Source organism: Symphalangus syndactylus, chromosome 20, assembly GCF_028878055.3.
Source record: "Symphalangus syndactylus isolate Jambi chromosome 20, NHGRI_mSymSyn1-v2.1_pri, whole genome shotgun sequence".
NCBI classification, from domain to species: Eukaryota; Metazoa; Chordata; class Mammalia; order Primates; family Hylobatidae; genus Symphalangus; species Symphalangus syndactylus.
In genome coordinates this window covers 68,819,079-68,836,036 of record NC_072442.2, presented here as the reverse complement: position 1 = coordinate 68,836,036, position 16,958 = coordinate 68,819,079, and the positions used below count along the sequence as shown (strand labels likewise).

Sequence of the window (16,958 nt, the reverse complement as noted above, 5' to 3'; positions counted from 1 at the left end):
TTGCTGACATTCACAGCTACATCGTGTTTGATAGCAAAGAACTGGAAACAACCCAGGTGCCCAATGCCAGGGGAGGGTCCAGGCAAACACGACAGCACGTCATCTCGCCTTCACACAGCAGATCACGGTGCTGCCTGGAAATGGGGCAGGAAATGATGCGATTCAACAAAGAAACATACATTTGCGTATAACCCGAAACTGGCCTGCGTGCCTGACAGGTCAGAAGACATAATCGTGAGAAATGCTGGTAACAGCGTGAGCACTTCCTTTACACCAAGCCCCATTTAGCAACCGTAGTACCCAGTTGTGTAAACTGCAGGCCCGTGTTATCGGTGAGGGACCTGGGCCTTGGCAGAGTTTGAGGATTTGCTCAGGTTCACACGGCAACCATGGATTCAGGTCTGACTCTAGAGACATTTTATCATGTTCTCTGGACACAGAAATAGTCAGAATCTAGAATCTACAGTCTGCTGATGTGCTGGGCCATCAAAGACCCCAAGCCTAGAAGCTTCATGAGAACTGGAAAGTGGCTTTGCTTTTTTTCTTTTTTGAGACGGAGTCTCGTTCTGTCACCCAGGCTGGAGTGCAGTGGCGCGATCTCGGCTCACTGCAAGCTCCACCTCCTGGGTTCAGGCCATTCTCCTGCCTCAGCCTCCCAAGTAGCTGGGACTACAGGCGCCCGCCACCACGCCCGGCTAATTTTTTTGTATTTTTAGTAGAGACGGAGTTTCACCATGTTAGCCAGGATGGTCTCGATCTCCTGACCTCATGATCCGCCCGCCTTTGCCTCCCAAAGTGCTGGGATTACAGGCGTGAGCCACCGCGCCCGGCCAGAAAGGGGCTTTGCTTTAAGCGAGGTTGATTAAGCTCATAACTTATAAATACAATTAGTGTTGCTTAAAAACAAGAAAATGTCCTGAGCAAAGGCACAGTTAGGTGATTGCACCATTGTGCAAATACCACATAGAGCACACTGAGGTGGTATAGCCGGCTGCACACCTAGGCTGGCTGGTGTATTCTATGGCTCCTAGGCTACAAACCTGTACAACATGTTACTATACCGAATGCTGCAGGCAACTGTGACACAGCGGAAAGTATTTCTGTATCTAAATATATCATAGAAATGGTACAGTAAGAATGCGGTATTATAATGGTGTGGGACATTTGTTGGCCGAAACGTCATTGTGTGATGCAGGAGTGGACTTGTGTTACTTTCCCTGAATGCACAGCAACAAGGTCAGAAGAAGCAAGCTGGGAGGCAGAGGTGGATTTGTTGGGGCTGAGACCGGCTCCAGGCTAACCCAGGCAGAGTCTGATTCAGCGATAGCTGGCGACTCCTCAGGACTGCTGTCCCAGCTCATCAATCTTTCTGCCACACGGAAGCCACCGGGTCCCTGCGTGGGTGAGGGCTCTCGGCAGCCCCCGACGAGGGAAGGCTGCATCTGTCGCTTGGCCTTTTCCGCAGGCTGCCAGCTCAGCAAGGAGCACGTCTCTCCATGGAGAGGAAAAATGTCACCAACTTGGCTTCCATGTCGAGCGTGTCGAGCGTGTGGAGGTCACTGGCCTGATTGGGTGGCTGAGCTCAGTGCCCCCGGGGTGGGGGAACAAACTCACGGCGGACGGGAGCTATGATACATTCCTGTGGGGGACGGATTTGCTACCATCCAATGCTCAGGTACGAGAAATGTCACCTCTCTTTTATTTCTCCAAATAAAATGCAATCTGCTCCAAGCTCCTGTCCCTCTGAGTTGGCAGGAAAATCTGCCCAAGCCTCAGCCACACTTGGGGCCCCTTTCCAGCTCTCGTGAAGGTCCCAGGCTTGGGGTGTTTGATGGCCCAGCACATCTGCAGAGGGTCCCCTGAGCGCCGTCCACACTCCTCACTTGCTTCCCAAGATCTTGTGGCCCCTTCAGAGGGAGTGGGAGCATGTGGCCATATCTGTGCCAGTCTTGGGTTTGGGATGGTTGCTAGGCTGGGCTTCAGCCCCTCCCAGGACCAGTAGCCTGTCCCCCTGGAACCCTAGGCCACCATCCCTCACACAATCTGGTGACTCTCCCCTTCCCCAAGAGAGCAGCCTCTCTCCACCTCTTGCTCCCTTCGCTCCCGACATTCCTGCCTCTACAACAGGGTCCCCCATCAGCCCACGAGGCGGGCTCCAATTCCACAACATGGGCCTCTCTTCTCTGGGTAAAGGAGAAAGGAAGCACTGATGCCAGTCAGCTCTGTTTCCTTGCAGATTCCCACCATCCCTGTGTACACACGGTAACAGGTGAAAACGAGTGTGGCCCTCAGAGACCTGAGCTCTCCCTTCTGCATTCTTCACACCGCATTGGTTGAAGGCAGCTCACCTTATAAACACACAGAGTGCCCTGCCCCGTGCAGGCTGCTGAACGAGATGATGAATGGGAACAGGAGGGAATCAAACACCCACAGTGCAGTTAATGAGCAATTATCGGACCAGGCACCACAGCCCAGACCACAGAGTATGAGGGAGGCAGGTGTTATGATCCCCACTATATAGATGAAGAAACAAAGGCTCAGAGATGATTCGGGCTGCCCGAGGTCACAGCTCGTTCGTGGTAAAGCAGGATTTTTGTTCAGACCTCAGGAGAGTTGTTCGCACCCTCCCCTGCCCCAGTGCCAGGCCGGTGCGCACAGCTCTCTAGAGAACTGCTTCTGCTCCGGCGGGTCGCTGGGGACGTGGCTGATGGCTCTCAAAACAATGGGCAGAGAAGGTGCCAGGGGCCAACCCTGGGACAGAGCTTTGCTGGGGTCGTGGGTGTGGCCTGATGCTGGCTCTAGGAGCAATGGCCCAGGCTGGGGAGTCTGGCCCTGCCCTCCATGCCCTCCCAGTGGGGAAGGGAGAGGTTTCCAGCTGTCAGCAAGAGGCCCAGCAGCCTCCCCATTGCACCCCATAGGTGCCCTCACAGCCTGGCCTCTCCCCCGGGGGCCACCCTCCCCTATGCATACAGCCAAGGGGGAGGGGACAGCCTCTGCCCCATCGTAGTCAGCTCAGGCTGCTGTCACAAAAACACCATAGACCGAGTGGCTGAAACAACAGAAGTGTGTTTATCACAGCTGCAGAGGCCTGACGGCCCCGGTCGGGGTGCCGACACGGTCAGGTTCTGGGGAGGGCTCTTCCTGGCGTACAGACGGCAGCTTCTTGCTGTATCCCGCCACAGTAGGTGAGGTCTGCCCTCCTCCTCCTCTGATAAGGACGCCAATCCCAGCACGGGGGTCCCACCCTCAGGACCTCATCTAATCACCACCCAAAGTCCCCATCTCCAAACATCACATCTGGGTAACGGCTTCAACGTAGGTATTTTGGGGCGATATAAACATTCAGTCCACAGCAGCCCCCGACCAGGACTGGGACCCTCTCTCTGCTCTTGTACTTGGGAGCCCTAAAAATGGGAGCATCATCGTCTCTCTCAGCCCTGGAGTCATCTAGAGCCTCGGTCCTCCTGTGCCTGCACCTCATGCCATCCTGCGGTGTCACCAATTCCTGAAACATGGTTGTCAGCTCCTTCAGAGGCCGCACGGCACGATGCACAGGTTTAGGGGACGGCAGACGTGGGTGGGCTCTCGGGCAAGCTACCCAAAGCCTCTCTAAACCTCAGACGTTCTCATCTGTAAAGTGGGATCATACTTACACCCTTGGGTTGTTTTGAGGATCAACCGAGACACACGAAAAGCAACCAGCACGTAATAGCAACTCGATAAATGCCAGGCGCGCTTATTAGTGCAGCCCCTCGCACCGTGTTCTGCAGCCTGGCGTGAATTTCCTCTAGTCCCGCACCATCTAATACATTAGCCACCAGCTGCAGTGGCTATTTAAGCGCAAACTGATTAGATTAAATAAAATGAAAAACAGCTCTGAGGTCACACTGACCCCATTTCAGGCACTCCGTTGCCTCACGTGGCCGGTGGCTACTGCATGGGACAACAGAGAAATACATTTTCATCCTCACCGAGAGGGTCTGCGGGACGGCGCTGGGCCAGAGGACCCTGCCCTCAGTCTTCCCACTCAACCTGCAAACAGCCTGCTCCCCCTGCTCCCCTACAGCTTCCAATCAATCCGACTAATGCACTCATGTGCCTGCCCCTCAGCGTGGCTCCATCTCCACCCCTACCCCGTCTAGCGCTCACCTCCCCTCCAATTTATTAATCCACGTTACCATCACCTGCTGAGCAGCCGTGAGGGGCACAGGCCTGGCTTGACAGGACACGGATGAACAGGGTGGGGCCCAGGCCCCACTGTGCACCCGGGGATGCCCTAAACACTTGCCTCGATGTCCCCCTGCCGCTGTTGGGGGGAGCTCGGCTGCCCTGCGGGGGGTTTGAGGGACAAATGTGCACGTGTCTCACTGATGAAACAATGTGTGTGGGGGCAGGGAGAGAAACCAGGAGAGTGTCCACAGAACTGAGTCCTGCCCTCTCCTCACAGACCACGAGGACACAGAGCCAGTGGATCTGGGGACAGGAGCAGCGTGGACCAGTCGCCCTCCAGGGGTTGGGTGAAGGCTGTCCCTGCTGGGCCCAGAACCTCCGCCCTCCCCATAGGGTCCGGTGCTGCCTGCTCCCCAGGCCCCAGCAGGAGCTTGTGGTTGGCCAGGTGGAGAGAACGACAGTCCCATCCCACCTTGGGCAGCCTGTTTCCTGCTACCAACCATCGCGGGTGGCACCTACGGTCAGTTCTCAGTTATCCCCATGTTGCTTCAGTGTCTGTGGCCGGCAGGGGGCAGGGGGCGGGGGGCGGGGGGCAGCGGGCAGGGGGCGGGGGCGGGGGGCGGGGGCAGGCGGCAGGGGGCGGGGGCGGGGGTAAGCGGGCAGGGGCAGGGGGCAGGGGGCGGGGGGCAGCGGGCGGGGCAGCGGGCAGGGGCGGGGGGTAGCGGGCAGGGGCAGGGGGCGCTCCTAAGAGGCAAGGGCTATGAGAAGATGGCACACTCCCATTCAAATAACACCTAATTGCTGCTCTAGTAAATCTCAGATCAGTAAGACAGTAATGAGCCTCTTCTAATGGGCTTGGTCTTTGTTCCCAGGTTCCAAAAAAGAAAATGAAACAGGTGGTATTTTTTAAAACCCATGAGAGAGCAAGCCAGCCTCCACATCAACTGGGTGCAAACGCAGCACTTCACGATCTGTGTCAAGGACGGTCCCGGGGCCCAGGGGTGGCCACTCACTTCCCTGCCTGAGATGGGCTTCCTCGGAGTGGATTTGCCCAGGGCGAGGGAGTCCTGGCTTCCCAGGCTTGGCTGCCTCATGCACCCTGCATCCTGGAACTGCGTCCAAATGTTAAACGATGAAGCTTCTGGGCCTACCTAACCCAGGGCAGAAGCCACACAACTCCAGGCCTTCAGACCTCGCACCCTCTCTCCCCACCTTCAGACCTCGCACCCTCTCACCCACCGTCAGACCTCGCACCCTCTCTCCCCACCTTCAGACCTCGCACCCTCTCTCCCCACCTTCAGACCTCGCACCCTCTCTCCCCACCTTCAGACCTCGCACCCTCTCTCCCCACCGTCAGACCTCGCACCCTCTCTCCCCACCTTCAGACCTCGCACCCTCTCTCCCCACCTTCAGACCTCGCACCCTCTCTCCCCACCGTCAGACCTCGCACCCTCTCTCCCCACCTTCAGACCTCCACCCTCTCTCCCCACCTTCAGACCTCGCACCCTCTCTCCCCACCTTCAGACCTCCACCCTCTCTCCCCACCGTCAGACCTCGCACCCTCTCTCCCCACCTTCAGACCTCGCACCCTCTCTCCCCACCTTCAGACCACGCACCCTCTCTCCCCACCTTCAGACCTCCACCCTCTCTCCCCACCGTCAGACCACGCACCCTCTCTCCCCACCGTCAGACCTCGCACCCTCTCTCCCCACCTTCAGACCTCGCACCCTCTCTCCCCACCTTCAGACCTCGCACCCTCTCTCCCCACCGTCAGACCTCGCACCCTCTCTCCCCACCGTCAGACCTCGCACCCTCTCTCCCCACCTTCAGACCTCGCACCCTCTCTCCCCACCTTCAGACCACGCACCCTCTCTCCCCACCTTCAGACCACGCACCCTCTCTCCCCACCGTCAGACCTCGCACCCTCTCTCCCCACCGTCAGACCACGCACCCTCTCTCCCCACCTTCAGACCTCGCACCCTCTCTCCCCACCGTCAGACCACGCACCCTCTCTCCCCACCTTCAGACCACGCACCCTCTCTCCCCACCTTCAGACCTCGCACCCTCTCTCCCACCTTCAGACCTCGCACCCTCTCTCCCCACCGTCAGACCTCGCACCCTCTCTCCCCACCGTCAGACCACGCACCCTCTCTCCCCACCTTCAGACCACGCACCCTCTCTCCCCACCGTCAGACCTCGCACCCTCTCTCCCCACCTTCAGACCTCGCACCCTCTCTCCCACCTTCAGACCTCGCACCCTCTCTCCCCACCGTCAGACCTCGCACCCTCTCTCCCCACCTTCAGACCTCGCACCCTCTCTCCCCACCGTCAGACCTCGCACCCTCTCTCCCCACCTTCAGACCTCGCACCCCGTCTCCCCACCTTCAGACCACGCACCCTCTCTCCCCACCTTCAGACCTCGCACCCTCTCACCCACCGTCAGACCTCGCACCCTCTCTCCCCACCGTCAGACCTCGCACCCTCTCTCCCACCTTCAGACCTCGCACCCTCTCTCCCACCTTCAGACCTCGCACCCTCTCTCCCCACCGTCAGACCTCGCACCCTCTCTCCCACCTTCAGACCTCGCACCCTCTCTCCCCACCGTCAGACCACGCACCCTCTCTCCCCACCTTCAGACCACGCACCCTCTCTCCCCACCGTCAGACCTCGCACCCTCTCTCCCACCTTCAGACCTCGCACCCTCTCTCCCCACCGTCAGACCACGCACCCTCTCTCCCCACCGTCAGACCTCGCACCCTCTCTCCCCACCGTCAGACCTCGCACCCTCTCTCCCCACCTTCAGACCTCGCACCCTCTCTCCCCACCTTCAGACCTCGCACCCTCTCTCCCCACCTTCAGACCTCGCACCCTCTCTCCCCACCTTCAGACCTCGCACCCTCTCTCCCCACCTTCAGACCACGCACCCTCTCTCCCCACCTTCAGACCACGCACCCTCTCTCCCCACCGTCAGACCTCGCACCCCGTCTCCCCACCTTCAGACCTCGCACCCTCTCTCCCCACCGTCAGACCTCGCACCCTCTCTCCCCACCTTCAGACCTCCACCCTCTCTCCCCACCTTCAGACCACGCACCCTCTCTCCCCACCGTCAGACCTCGCACCCTCTCACCCACCGTCAGACCTCGCACCCTCTCTCCCCACCGTCAGACCTCGCACCCTCTCTCCCACCTTCAGACCTCGCACCCTCTCTCCCCACCGTCAGACCACGCACCCTCTCTCCCCACCTTCAGACCTCGCACCCCGTCTCCCCACTCCTGTCTCAGTCCCTCCACGCACTTCTTTTGCAAAGAAATGTATATTCTCTCTTCCCCCAAGAACACAGGGAACGCAGGCTTTGGGGCAGGAGAGAGCAAGGTGTGCTGCTTAGAGGGAACCTTGGACTTGGTACTCACCTTCTGAGCCTCACTTCCTTATCTGTAAGTTGGTGGTAACAGGCCTCCCTCCACCCCAGATTGCAGATGAGGGGATCAAGGGAGATGGTCATGAAAGTGCTCAGCGCCATAAAAGGTTAGGCAGGTGGCAACCTCAGACCTTTACGGCAGTGCCTGTCTCAGTGAAGGCGGCCAGCATCCATCAGTCACGCAAGGCACAACCCAGCACTCATCCTGGGCCCCCATCATCCCTCCCTCCTGCCCAGATAATCCGTCTCCAAGAACTCAAGTCTCTCTCCAACCTGTCAATTCCCCTGCAGCCCTGTCCCTGATCTCTGCTGCCATCACCCATGCCCACACCAAGGCCGCCCGGCAGATGTCTCTACCCCACCACGCTGTCCTCCAACTGGTTCCCGACACAGCAGCCAGGCCGATCTTCTCAAGATGCAAATCTAATCATGTCACTTCTCCCATCCCTCCCAACTTAAAAGCCATCAGAAGCTTCCTGCTGCTCTGGGGTGACCACCGCCCCACTTCATAAGGCATCCGGCCGTCCCTGCCTCCTCCTGCTCCACTTCCTCGTCCTCCCCCCTCTAAGCTCCAGCCATGTGGGCCTTTTGTCAGCCCCTGGTCCTTCCACCACAGGACCTTTGCACGTGTCGCCCCCTCTGTGTGGGGGCATTTGCCCGCACTGTCTCTTCATTAACCTACACACCCCTCAGACCTCAGCAAAAGCACCACATCTTCAAGGAAGCCTTCTGCGACTCCTTCCACGATGACAGCCCCCAGAATGGGCTCTTACCCCTTCTCCGCTGTCAAGGTTGTGATTTTACCCTCCGCTGTGTGGCCATAGGGCTCCTGTCACTTCCTCTGCTGGGCCGTCAGCTTCCCAAGGGCAGAGGCCACGTCTATTTCTGCTCACCTTCCTGCTCCCTGTGCCCGGCACAATGACTATTTGCAGAAGAACGGAACGAACAAATGGAAGCTACTTAAGATATTACAGTTGAAAAAGCAAGACAGGATCCCTCCTGGAATGTGCCAACCTGCCGGGAAGACAAGCTGCATGGAGGCGTGAAGGCACTCGCTCAGCGGCATGAGGCAGGGTCCGATCACGTCCACACTGAGTGATGCTGACCAGCAGGACTGTGGGAGGCCAAACCAGGGAGAGCCACACGGGGGTGAGTGTCCAAGGAGGTGGGTGGTGGCCGGGTGGCCTCATTCTTAGGGTATGGAGCATAAACCCAGGCTGGCCTGGCCACAGGGGAAATGACTCCAGGAATCCTTCACTGAGGGTGGGAAGCAGGGACGTTTACCCGACCCTTTCCATGACGGCTCCTGCCTGCCTCCCCCGGGCGCGTGCTGCGGCCGCCTGTGTGTGCAGACCCGTCCCAGGGCCTGATCAGGCACCTTCCTCAACGTCCTTCTTATCCAGGCCACTTCAGCGACGCTTCTGCTTCCTGCAACTCCCCATCCCACCCCTTCTCCTTCCCAGATGGCACCCAAGAGTCACAATACGACAGCAAGGTCTGCCGAGCCACTGCAGAGTTCAGGTACTTCATGCCCAGGCTGGCCTTTGAGTCCTCACCGATCCATTTCATGATGCGGAATTCCACCACGCTCCGTGGCGCGGCTCCCACGTTCCCACAGATCAGAAGATGGGAAGGGGCTTAGTGCCAAGGTGGGGGGAGGGAACGAAACTGCTCTGAAAGCAGACGCCGCCGTCTCACAGCACCCACAGTCTGGAGTCACTCAGTCACCGGCAGACTCACACTCCTGGACGGGCCAGGACAGCTTCACAGTGTCAGCATCAATCGCACGGAGAGGGCTGTTCACGAGGCTCACTCGACCCAAAAGGGTGAAACTGTGCTCAAACGTTCTGTACAAGGAGGCCTGGACCATCCATGGCACAGAGAGGGCTGTTCACGAGGCTCACTCAACCGAAAAGGGTGAAACTGCGCTCAAACGTTGCGTACAAGGAGGCCTGGAAAACGTACGCTATGCTGTGGAAATGAACACTGAAGATAGCTGGTTTAAACGTGTGGAGCTTCAATTCACAAACATGTTTTCTATACTGTAGGGAGGCGTTATTCTAAGAATGCTGAAAACAAACAAGACACGGCCCTTTGTCCTCAGAGAGTGTCCCATTGAACGGAGTAGTTTATCAACTAGCAAAACTTAGGGCCACGTGCAGTGGGTCATGCCTGTAATCCCAGTGCTTTGGGAGGCCGAGGTGGGAGGACTGCTTGAGGCCAGAAGTTCAAGACCAGCCTGGCAACATAGTGAGACTCCGTATGTCATTTTAAAAATAATAAAATAAAATAGCAATCTTTTATCTGGAAAATTACTTTCCTGAGAGTTCCAGTGAATTGAAATTGGCAGGTGAGCTGGTTTCTCATTAGGAACCGAGCTGCAGACGGTGCTTACAAAGGGGTCATCCCCCTGCCCCAGTGAAACAGGATAAGAAATGGCTACGTCTGAATGGCCTCGGTGCACACACAAAGCAGCACAATCAGAGCCTCCACATGTGTGTTTCATGCCACACAATGTGCTCCTGATGCTAGAAATCAAATCTTCAACAGGCAAAATCTTACTAGGTTTAGGGGAAAGCTTTGCAGCAACAAAGACGATGATGATGTAAATAGAAAAGTGACGAAATGACGACGAAGCTGTGTGGGGCAATATTCACCATAAGTTGTTAAGTTAAAAAAAGCACGTTGGAAACAGTCTGCATAGCAGGGCGCTCCACCACATAAATATGTAGATGTGCCTGTATCTGTGGAGGAGTCTATATATACACAGAGAACTCTCTAGAAAGATATCAGCCCAAATGGAAATCAAACTGTGCAAAGTCAAATCTATTTTAAATGGATAAGCAGAATTCCTATTTAAAGGAAGCTTATGCTAAATGCTTTGGAAAGTCACTTGCCCCAACTTCATTTTTTGACCAGGTCTGGATTTTTGCAGGTCAGGATGGATTAAAGCAGCTGAAAGTGTCCACGCAGACAGGCAGGAGACAGCCACCGTGGCTGACTGTGGCTCAAGTGTAATCAGGCCTGTGTACCCCACAGCAGGTCCCAGATGGTGTCCCCGGGTCACCGGCCCCTCCGATCATAAGCTCAGCCCTGCTCAGCCCCTGAAGTGTCATCTGCCAGGCTTGGAGAAACATCACCTGCCCCAGTGGGCCAGCAGTGGAAAGGCTGGATACAGCTCTATTGCTATAGATGCTGTCTGGAACCCAGGCCCTGCTGCCAAATGACTTTAAACGTATACACAGTTCAGATATTGATGTATATAATTATAAATATTTATATACTGTCTCGGGTACTTATGCTTACACCAGGCACCAAGCTAGCTGTTTTATGCAGAATCTCATTTAATTTTCACAACAGCCCTAGGGGTGGGTATGACTGTTCCTGTTTTACACAAGGGATCTGAGGCTTGAGGTTAAGCAACTCGACGCGGGGACCTGGGATGCGAACCCTGTTCTGTCTGAGCCTCGGACCTGGGCTCCTGCTGCCCTAGCTGGGCCTGGCTCCCTGGGCCCTGGCTCCTCTTCCAGAACGACAGATGAGGTCAAGCTTCAAGTGGGAGGGGCGCAGCCAGGCCCCTCTTCCCATTCCTTAGGACACAGCCCGGGGGCCAGCAGCCCTGGGAACATGCCGAGCCCTGGACCTTACCCTGACTACCCACAAATACCAAGTCACAGAAGGCCCCAACGAGGCACAGCCTTAATGCCAGCCACCTGCTGCTGGGTCTGAGACAGAAGCCAGAGGCAAGTGGAGAAACATTTCAGGAAGATGGCAAGCTCCCCTGGACTTCCCACCTCACGTCCTGCAAAGGGAGTGCCGGCCCTCCTCCATCCTGGCGGCTCCCAGGGGAACCGGCCACACAGGGCCGAGCCACCTCTCTTTACCAAGGCTTCCAGCAGGCTTCCCCTCCATCGGAAGAGCCTCTGACATGGCCTGGGGACCACCTGCAAGCCCCAGGCCTGTGCCAGCCCCCAGCCACCTCTCCCAGTTGAAAGTGAGCACCATCATTTCCTGTCACTTTGAAGCTCGCCTTCCGAAACACCAAACACCTCCTCCCTCTGCCTGCCGCTCATGCAGTCACCACTGCACCCGCGTGGAGAGGAGGGTTAAAAAAGGCAACAGCCTCAGCTGTCAACTATTAACATTCACAGAGCACATAATAAGAAATCATGACTTGGACGGGACTTCGGATCATTTCTGCACTCGTGCCTCTGCTAGTGTCAGTCGCAGGGAAATCGGGGTATTCAGACAAGATGAAGCCGCCAGGCTGGCTGGGGGCCGGGGGCCCGGGCGACAGGGAGGACAGCATGAAGCCGCCCGGCTGGCTAGGGGCAGGGCCCCGGGGGTGGGGCAGGGGGGCAGGGGGTCCTGGGTGGGGCAGCAGGGTCCAGCGGCGGGCAGGGGGGACCGCACCTCACCTGCCCACCCCACGGGGCCTCAGTTAACCCCTTCCCCATCCTGGTTAACCTCTGCATCCCCTCAGTCCCAAAGAGGTTTCTGCATCTTTTCCGGCAGGACACAGGAAACAGGAGGTTTGAGCTGTCTAGAACTGGGCTGAGGGCTGTGCAGCACGGGTGATGGGAGCACGGTGCATCCAACAGGAGCTTCAGCCAAGGGGTGGATGGGGTGGCTAAATCAGAAGGTGGGAGGAGGGTTTTTAAAAACCAGCAAATCTGGCCAGGCGCGGTGGCTCACGCCTGTAATCCCAGCACTTTGGGGGGCCAAGGTGGGCGGATCACCTGAGGTCGGGAGTTCAAGACCAACCTGGCCAACATGGTGAAACCCTGTCTCTACTAAAAGTACAAAAATTAGCCGGGCAAGGTGGTGCGCACCTGGAATCCCAGCTACTTGGTGGCTGAGGTAGGAGAACTGCTTGAAACCAGAAGGCGGAAGTTTCAGTGAGCTGAGATTGCACCACTGCATTACAGCCCAGGTGACAGAGCAAGACTCTGTCTCAAAAAAATAAAAAATAAATAAAACGCAGCAAATCTAATAATGTTCAATCACAGGGGGAAGCACAGGACGTGGGACTTGGTCTCCAGGGGTTCATGAGTTCATTCAGCATCTATGGAGGACACAGTGGGTGCCAGGTACGAGCCCAGTGTGAGGTGTGAGGAGTGCTGACGGGATGAAGAGATGTACAAACACCAGTGAGACCAGCCTGGGCAACATAGCAAGACCCCGTCTCTAAAAAAAAAAAATACAAAAATTAGCCGGGCATGGTGGTGCACACCTGTAGTCCCAGCTACTTGGAAGAATCATTTGAGCCCAGAAGGTCGAGGCTGCAGTGAGTTGTGATTGCACCACAGCACTCCAGCCTGGGTGACAGAGTGAGACCAGTCTCAAATTTTAAAAAGGCCAACCTGAATGGACAGAGCATTAAGTGTGACCAGGACTGAAGAACATCTGTGCAGACATGGATGGCAGAGGGAATGCACATCAGTGTGGGAGGGACAGGGGAGCTGCAGACATGCATGGCATAGGAATGCACATCGGTGTGGGAGGGACAGGGGAGCTGCAGACATGCATGGCATAGGAATGCACATCGGTGTGGGAGCGACAGGGGAGCTGCAGACATGGCTGGCAGAGGGAATGCACATCAGTGTGGGAGGGACAGGGGAGCTGCAGAAATGGACAGCAGAGGGAATGCACATCGGTGTGGGAGGGACAGAGGAGCTGCAGACATGCACGGCAGAGGGAATGCACATCAGTGTGGGAGGGACAGAGGAGCTGCAGAAATGGACGGCAGAGGGAATGCACATCGGTGTGGGAGGGACAGGGGAGCTGCAGACATGCATGGCATAGGAATGCACATCGGTGTGGGAGGGACAGGGGAGCTGCAGACATGCACGGCATAGGAATGCACATCGGTGTGGGAGCGACAGGGGAGCTGCAGACATGGCTGGCAGAGGGAATGCACATCAGTGTGGGAGGGACAGAGGAGCTGCAGAAATGGACGGCAGAGGGAATGCACATCGGTGTGGGAGGGACAGAGGAGCTGCAGACATGCACGGCAGAGGGAAGGCACATCAGTGTGGGAGGGACAGAGGAGCTGTCCTCACGGGGCTGGAGGACACAGCCAGGGGCAGCTCCTGGACCAGCTCCACCTTGGTAATGAGACTGAGGATGTCAAGCCCAGAGGCAGGCGAGTCCCTCACGTGCTCGTTTCCACCGATGGCTCGCCATGGCCACCACCGGTCTGCACCTTCACCTCTGAGGGGCTGTGGGGAGCAGTCAGAAACTCCAGGGCCCAAAGACGGGCTATTCAATGTCATGCCCACTTTTTTCAAACACACAATATTGTTTTGAAACTTCAAATCACATGTGGGAAAAAAAGGGTGTGGAAGGGTTCTACGTGTATCAAAAGGGGGCCTGGGTTTTGAAACGCGGATCAGTGCTGCTCTAACGTCCTGCCGGAGAAGGAAAAGGAACCCACCAGCTCCGCTCAGGAGGCCTCTTGGAGACTCCAGAATCATCCCCTTCAAGCATCCAATCGAGAATCATCCCCTTCAAGCATCCAATCCAGATTCAACCCCTTCAAGCATCCAATCCAGATTCATCCCCTTCAAGCATCCAATCCAGATTCATCCCCTTCAAGCATCCAATCCAGAATCATCCCCGTCAAGCATCCAAGGGGACAAGCCTGGGTCTCGCGGGGCGTTGTGTGAGGACAAACCGTAACACCGATTTTCCCCAGGGGGTAAGTGAGGACTGGAAATCAACGTGCATCCGTAGCCACCCCTCTGTGAACAGTTCCGTCAGGAGCTCTGGAACACAACCCTCTCCAAGCCTACGTGAGGAAGACTCCACAAAAACCCAAGAGGACGGGGCTCAGGGCGATTCCAGATATAGCTGAACACGTGGAGGTTCCTGTGGGGAGGCCCCAGAGGGGGTCCGAGAGCCCCTCACCTGTCCCCACATGCCCCACCCAGGGCACCTCTCCCATCTGGTGGCTGCCTTGTTCATCTGTGCACTTTGTAATATCCTTTGTAATAAACCAGTCAACATAAGCAAAGTGTTTCTCTGTGAGTTCTGTGAGCCGCTCTAGCAAATTATTGAACCCAAAGTATGGGTTACGGGAACCCCGATTCACAGCCAGCTGCTCAGAAGTTCTGAGGCCTGGACGTGTGACTGGCCTCTGAGGCGGGGGACGGTCTCCCAGGACCGAGCCCTCGTCCTGCAGGATCTGATGCTACCTCCGGGTAGACAGCGTCTGAATTCAGCACAGCCCACTGGAGAATCTGCTGCGGATCGGGAGTGGGTGGGAGAAATCCGCACGCATCTTGGTGACCAGAGGTCCCAGGAGTATGCTGTGTGGAATGACTGTAAGATAATAGGAAAAACCACTTTGCTTGGCGTTTTCCTCTATTTTTAGGGCCTGATGCCCAAGACGCTGAAGTCCTGTGCTTCTGGAAGGCTTAAAACCTCCCAGGAGGGTGAGGCAGCAGCCTCGGTTCTCTCTCCACCATCCCATCTCCTAGAATTTGGTGAAGAGCAAGGTTGGTCACAGGTCAGGGCCAACATTGCCAAGGGCATTCCGCAAACACTGCTAAGTCCCCGTTACTCCCGGGCCCTGGACGAGCCAGAGGACAGGGAGGCTTCACGAGCTGATGGGGAGAGAAGCAAGAAAATGACACACGGACGCACACACAAACTTCCCTCCCGGGCCCCCAGCTCTCTCTAGTCCCGTCCCCACTGGCCTTGCCGAGCCCGCCACACCAGCCTCACCTTTGCTGTCTGCTCCCAGCCCTCTAGCCACCTCTCTGCCTCCGTGCCCTGTGGCTCACACCTGGCAAACTTCTACACATCCTTCAGGAACCCTGATGTCTCCTCCTTCATGACCCAGTGCCAGGGTCCACCAGAAACTGAGTCAGCACAGACCACCCAGCCAAAGTCAGGAGACCATCCACGTCCTCCAGCTCTGCCCCCACCAGCTCAGCGTGGGGTGCTGGGGCCCCTCGGTAGCCCTCCCCACCCCAATCTCAGGGGTAGAGCACCAGCCTCTCTGATGTTCCAGGATTATCATAACTCTCAAAATGTCAGTCCGTAAAAATACCCTCTCCCTTCCCTGTGTTCGTTCCCATGCCTGGGATACAGTCAACAGTCTCCAGGCCAGGCTGGGCACAGTGGCTCATGCCTGTAATCCTGGCATTTTGGGAGGCTGAGGTAGGCAGATCACTTGAGGTCAGGAGTTTGAGACTAGCCTCGTCAATACAGCAAAACCCCATCTCTACTAAAAATACAACAACAAAAAAAATTAGCCAGGCATGGAGGCATGCTCCTGTAGTCCCAGCTACTCGGGAAGCTGAGGCAGGAGAATCACTCGAACCCGGGAGGCGAAGGTTGCCGTGAGCCGAGATCAGGCCACTGCACGCCAGCCTGGATGACAAAGAGAGAGGCTATCTCAAAAAAAAAAAAAAAAACCTCCCAGCCAGCAAATACATATTATTTGAACTTATCTTTTATTTGAAAAATACAGCAGACTGGACAAAGATTGTAGGATTTCTTAATCTCCTAACAGCAACAGCACTAACGATCCCTTAGGGACCCTGGGGATGCACAGAACGGAGCTCCAAGGAGGGGGACGGCAGGTGGGGGCCGGGGGAGCCAGGCCTGACTCTGGGCCTTAGAACTCCCAGCTGGGATTTCACTCTCGCTGCTCAAGTCAGCAGGCTGCAGCCAGGGAATGAACTGAGGGCCCCGGGTACCATGTGGGGGTGTTTCAGACTTTATGCTGCAGGCAGTAGGAAGCCATTGAAGACTTCAGGGGGAGGGAGGGGGACAGTGACCTAATCAGAGCTGCACCTGAACAAGCAGAGGAGTAGAGGATGGACCGGAAAGCGAATGAGACTCATCCACAGTCTGGAACCCAGTGGGGGCCCTGCAATGGCCCAGCAGCCCCTCCCCTGGGTTGACAACCCAGGTGCTCAGGCCTCACTCCCTGCAGGGCCCGAACGCCGCTGCCGTCTGAGCCTGTGTGTGGTTCCTGGGCAGAAGGGTCTCACCCCTCTCAGCCTCAGTTTATCCATCTGTAACCTGGGGCAGAATCCTCCCTCCCTCCATTCCTCCCTCCCATGGAAGGCAGGACAAGGGTAAGAGGAGAGTCTGGAAGGAGAGGGCTAAAGAGGCCTCTGATAAAGGCCTGATTCTCAGTTTTGAGGCCCAGGCTGAAAGGAGCCTGGGGGAAATGAACCAGCTCCCTCTTTTCCACTCAGCTCCCCCATCAGCAGAAGAGCTGCCCCCGTGTCCTCCCACAGGGAACCAGATGGGCTAAGTCCATCCCGAGTTAAGGTCCGCGAACAGTGAAGAATCGCAGGCCTCCCAAAGGGTGCCAGCTTGCTGGGCATGGCCGGCGAGGTGTGCGGCACGG

General features: G+C 56.9%; 1 protein-coding gene across 7 annotated transcripts in view; it reads right to left on the bottom strand.

The window, feature by feature from the left end:
- The window catches only part of RPH3AL (rabphilin 3A like (without C2 domains)), a 198,393-nt gene that overhangs the window by 61,437 nt on the left and 119,998 nt on the right, over positions 1 to 16,958 (bottom strand). The gene's annotated exons all lie outside the window — the stretch shown is intronic.